Here is a 6,000-nt window from a genome sequence, read left to right as displayed (position 1 = left end):
ATCTCAGATTGCACTTTGTGCCTGCAACATTCATCCCAACATACTTGCACAGCTTGCTCCTTCTCTTCGTGTCTGTGGTTCAACTGTTTTCCACAACTACCCTATATAAGAAGGCAACAAAACCTCCCCGAATTTCCTATTTCTTTTACTATGTAGTATTTATACCATCCGATATACCATTTAGTCATTATTTATGGTGATTCAGGCTCCTGAGTTTAGTGCTTCATCCCTTGCTCCTAAAACAATGTGGACACAGAAACTACTAAATCAACATTTGTCCAATAAATGGAAAATTATACTTCCAGATAGAGTCCTATAATTCTGGGGCATTATGTCTTGTCTCTCATAAATGAGAACAATTTCTTGATGAAGTCATTTTTAAAAATTTTATTCTATTTAAAAAAATTGACATACAGTTTGACCTTTTTTTGGCATGTGGTTCTATGAGTTTTAACTCATGCATAGATTGGTGCAACCACCACCACCAGTGAGGGTAAAATTTCATCATCCCCCAAAGACCCTCCCAGGCTGCCCCTTTGGAGTCAGATACCACCCCCTCCAACCCCTGGCAACCATTGATTACTATTTTTGTCTGATAGTTTCATGTAAGTAGAATCATACAGAATGAAATCTTTTGAGACTGTCTTCTTTCACTGCCTTTCTTGCCTTTGAGATTTGTCCATGTTTTTGTATTAATGGTTTGTTCCTTTTGATCGCCAAGTAGTATTCCATTGTATGGATGTACCACAGTTTGTTTATCCATTTGCCTGTTGAAGAACATTTGAGTTGTTTCAAGTTTTTGGTGAGTACGAGAAGGGATACTGTAAACATTTGTCTACATGTTTTTGTGTGAACCTAAGTTATCATTGTCTTGGGTAAATACCCAGGTGTGGGATTGCTACACCATATGGTAAATGTATGTTTAATTTCATAAAAAATGTACCAAACTACTTTTCAGGTGGCTGTACCATTTTGCATTCTTATCAGTAATGCATGACAGTTCTAATTGCTCTGTGTCCTCATTAACACTTGGCATTATCAGATTTTCATTTTTTGTATATTTTTTAGCCATTCTCATAGCATCTCAGTATGGTATCTCACTGTAGTTTTAATCTGCAAGTAGTGGTATCTCATTTTCCTAAAGGCTAATTAAGTTGAGTATTTTTCATGTGCTTATTTGCTATCTATACATCCTCTTTGGTAAACTGTCCATTCAACTTTTTTACCCACTATTAATTTGACTGAATTTTAAGACTTTTTAATATATCCTAGCTACAAGACATAATGTGATTTACAAATATTTTTCCCAACCTGTAGTTTGTCTTTTCATTTTCAAAGTAATGTGTTTGATAGAGCAAAAGTTTTTAATTTCAATTAAGTCCAGTTTACCAATTTTTTAATGGGTTGTGCTTTTGGTGTCATACTAAGAACTCTTTGCCTAATTTCCAGGTTATACACATTTTCTCCTACATTTTCCTCTGAAAGTTTTGTACATTTATGTTTTATATTTAAATCAATGGTCCATTTTGAGTTAATTTTTATATAAGGTCTGGTTTACTTATTTATTTTGCACGTGAAGTCCAATTGTTCTAACACAATTTGTTGAAAAGAGCTGTCTTTCTCCATTGAATTGCTTTTGCACCTTGTTAAAAAAAAACAAATGAATTGGTCATACTTGTGTGGGTCTGTTTTGGACTTCTTTTTTCATTCCATTGAAGTACGTTTCTATCCCTTCACCAAAACCATACCATCTTGGTTGTTAATGTATCTTGATAGTAATTGTTAAAATCAGATAGAATGAATCCTCCCACTTTGTTATGGAATAGTTTTCTAATGTCTATTACCCCAGACTAAAAAAGGAGAAAGTAAAGAAAACAAACCTTTTATTGAGCACAGTGTGTCAGAAGCAGTGGGCCATGGGAACTTAACAGTATTTAAATTTTAAAACAACGCATTCCGAGTGGGTATTATGTTCCCATAACATGCCCAAGGCTGTATATTTAACCTAAGGCAGAGCCAGGTCTTAACCACAGGCCAGGGTGACCCTTAAGCTCACGTCCTTTCTGCTGCACAATAGTTCATGTCAACTCTTTGGAACCTGGAGGTATGGAATATGCCTGAGAATACCTTGTATGCTCTGCTGGATTTAATTTTTAAGAAATCATTTATGTTATAAAAAAACCTCAGTGGTTTTCCAAAGTTATTTCGTTCCCATGGTTGAGATGCAAACATATTCTTATTTATACAGTCTGAACAGAAGGTTTAGTTCGGCCTGTTGAACGACTGTGCTGAGTTAATAATCTAAGAGTAGATTGTCACACTGGCTACAGGAAGATAAATAATCAAGGATTATAAGTCTTTAATTTAATATAACTTATTCTCATTAATTAAATGCCAATTACCTGCTTGTCTTTCCTGGGAACTGGCCTTTGCAATCAATCTTTTCAGAAACGTTGTACACACATGCTCACAGAGGTATTAATATCACTCAAGATTTACAGGCACTGGACTCCTTGGCTTAAACCATCCTCAAACACTCTACACTGTAACCGCAGATAATCGTCATAAATTTCCTGATCTTTGACCTTACCGGTTCTTAAATTTCCATTCCCTAACGGGCCTGAGGCGTTCATATTTATCATACTGAGACGCTTACTCCTTAGGATCAACGCGTTCCAGCAAGGCTCTGGATTTCAATCTCTGACCCATCCTCCTACTGGGGTTTTTTGCTGGTCACAACAGATGAGAATCTTAGGGACTAAGAGGGGGCTCTGTCCTGACTCCCCTGTGCAAATCATTCATTCACAGACATTCTAACCTTGCAAAGTACCTGGAGCAACTTGACCCCTTAGAAGCCTTTTGAATGCCCCACCTGCGCTGATTTAAGCATTCAATGGCGACACACATCCACTGCTGAAAATATTTCCATTCCAGCCTTTAGCAGTTGGCTGTGTGTATCTGTGATTTTTATTAAATTTCTTATCCTCTAGACTGCTTATTCTTTATGCTTGTATATAACTATACATTTTATGGGTGCTATAAATTTAAGTCTTGCAAGTGGCTGGTGTTTGCTTTGCAAAGCTTGTCTGGAATATATGTCTTCTAATTCTGTATTTAAGCTAAAAAAAAGGGGGGGGAGACAAAGGAGGAAACCAAATTTATTGAATGAAATCCCAGGTTTACTTGCAAACTCAGAGTCACAGATTCCTCCACCTGATCAGTTTCCACTCTTTCTTTTAACATTTCAGTTTGAGGCCCAGAATAGAATCATCTCCATATTAGTCATTAGCTGAATGTTCTTTTCTTTGCTGGCTTATTTTAAAAATTAAAATAATTATGTATGCACATGCAAAGTAGAATTTAGAGTGTAGAAAAAAGTATGGGGGAGATAAGTCATAAAGCAAACGCTGACATGCAGATATAAATTATTTGATAATGGTAGCTTTCATATGCCAAGCACCATGCTTTTTGCATTCATTTTCTCACTGGCTTCTCTCAACAATCCTATGAGATCAATACTGTTATCACTTATTTTAATGATGAGAGAGCTGAGGCTCAGAGTTTAAATAATTTGATCAAATCCTCACAGCTAGTGAGTGGTAGAATCCTGTCCTGAACCTAAGTTGCCTGACTCCAAATCCCATTCCAAACATGATATTAAAAACATGAGTTGCTGTCCATCATTATCATCTCTGATTCATCTTTTCAACCATATACCCTGGGACCTAGCTTTCCCATATTAAAAAAAAAATCAGTCAATTATGGATCTTTAATGTGGGCAGATTCAAACATCTAAGAAGCACTTTATAGCTTAGCTTGACTAATTTGTTCCTGGGTTTGACCAATTCATTTCTCCAGTTTGTAGGAAACAAAGAAAGCTAGACTGGGAAATTTCTTAGTAAGTCATTATTCTTGCAAATGAATGTGATACTATTGATTCCTATCAACACATCACATGCAATGAATTATTGCAGCTTTCCCCCTTTCAGTAGAAGACATAGATTTGCATCTATTTACTTACATTCTTTCAACCAATCTCCATGGTTCATGCTGATGAATTATTAGTAAGGTGGTGGGGCTAAAACTATTGTCCTCATTAACACACTGCTCTGACCCAAACTCAACCTATTCCACTCATTCCCAAAAGAGGGTAGCCCTACGTCTTACATAAACCTGGTTATTGTTGATTAGATTGGGGTGGACCCATGACCTGGGTACCAATTCATTGTCTAGGAAGAAGCTGATCAGATGATTTGTCACTGAGCATGAGACAGAAGATCCACGAACAACTGCCATGGAGGTACCTGGATGTTCTTGGTTTGTTCCCTCCCTAGGCTTGCTTGTTTCTTGCTATTTATTATGTCAGTATCCTATTAAAAAACAAATAAAACAACACTTTTTTGGGAGGGGCATGAATTGGAGTTTTGGTTCTTTGCAATCAAGTAACACCTGGGAAAGGGAGACGTTTTAAACTTTCTTTAATAACAGAAAGAACTCTTTGAAAGTACAAATGGGTAAAGGGCCATCCACTAAAGAACAAAAAATGGTATGTATCAGACTTGAAAGAGTTAACTTGCCTGCAAAGAATCGAGAGGTTGACTCCCTTCTCTTCAGTTGGGCCCAGATTAATTTTGGTTGGTTGTAAATGGTGTTTTTATTCAGGAGGCAATGGACATATGTGATAAATGTGAGGACTATCATATGTCTTATAAAGAGCTAATTGTTTGTGAAAGATGCTCTCCCAGTGACACACACAAGTCTGATGCACACTGGCTGCTGGCTCTTCTATAACAATTTCATTAAACCATCAACTCTTATACCAGAACGGAATGTGACAAAGCAGAGATTGTCTTCTCTGACCTTGGCAGGATCTGGGGATATTAAAGAAAGATCAAATACTCTTTTTTTTAATAAACAACTTTATGAAGACCTAATCACCCTGCATACTAAATTCAAGCACAGGACTTAGAAGCAGACCATTTTCTCATTAACACTATTGTTAATTTTTCATGCTGTATCCAATTTTCTCCATGTCTCAGACTAACCATTTACTCTAATTTATTAGCTTAGGAATTGCCGAATTACAAAGGTGAGAAAAAATTATATGTTTCACCTTTCCTCCAGAATTAGACTCCCATTCTGAGGAACTGGAATCCTTCACTCAAGAAATCATTTCTTCCCATTCTTTAAATTGGTATTTTATCAAATCTCTGGCCTCTGGAATGTTGGCAGGCATTACCCAGAGTAGACTGTAATATACTGTTTCGTGTCTTTGTAAAAGTCATTTTGCATTTATCTTCAGAATTATTTTATCATTTTATGAGCAGTTTAACATATTTACTCATGTGTAAATGGACAATGAGTAAAGATTAGGGAGGCTTCATTTGCAGTGAAGACCTCACTAGAGTCTCAAAAACAAAAAATTGAACTATCAGCTGAAGATTTTAAATTGTGGATATCAAATTATGGCCATAATCCCTAACCTTAGAGATACCGCTTTTAAACAGAACAGATAAAAATTTCTGATGAAATTTTTACACACACACACACACACACACACAGAAAACAGATAACTATATATTAAATATATTGGTATCTGTAATATATATATATATATAAAAAAATAACATAATCACCCTGACAAAGAGTTCTGAAACTCAGCACTGTACTAGTTTGTAGCTAACTGTAATTGAAGACACATATTTGTGAAAAAAAGTTTTTTTAATGACTTCAAAGAAAAGAGAGACATCCCCAAACTGTAGAAAAGTTCAGGAATTGCCCCAAGGCTTTAAAGTAGTCAAGGCCTATGAGAGATATATTCCAGTCTTGATTATTTGGGTGTTCATTTCAACATCACTTTGCAAATGTCAATGTTTTATTCAGAGAAGTTCTAAATCTTAAAGAATAGATTGTGCATCCATTAGCCTGTTTTAAGATGTATCACCCAAACAGTGAAAGTTTAAAAGACCTGAAACTTTAATTTCTGAGACTGAACATGAG

Source organism: Pteronotus mesoamericanus, unplaced genomic scaffold, assembly GCF_021234165.1.
Source record: "Pteronotus mesoamericanus isolate MK-2021 breed Mesoamerican mustached bat unplaced genomic scaffold, CSHL_Meso_final contig_90, whole genome shotgun sequence".
Classification (NCBI taxonomy): domain Eukaryota; kingdom Metazoa; phylum Chordata; class Mammalia; order Chiroptera; family Mormoopidae; genus Pteronotus; species Pteronotus mesoamericanus.
Note: the sequence above shows the minus strand (reverse complement) of the source record.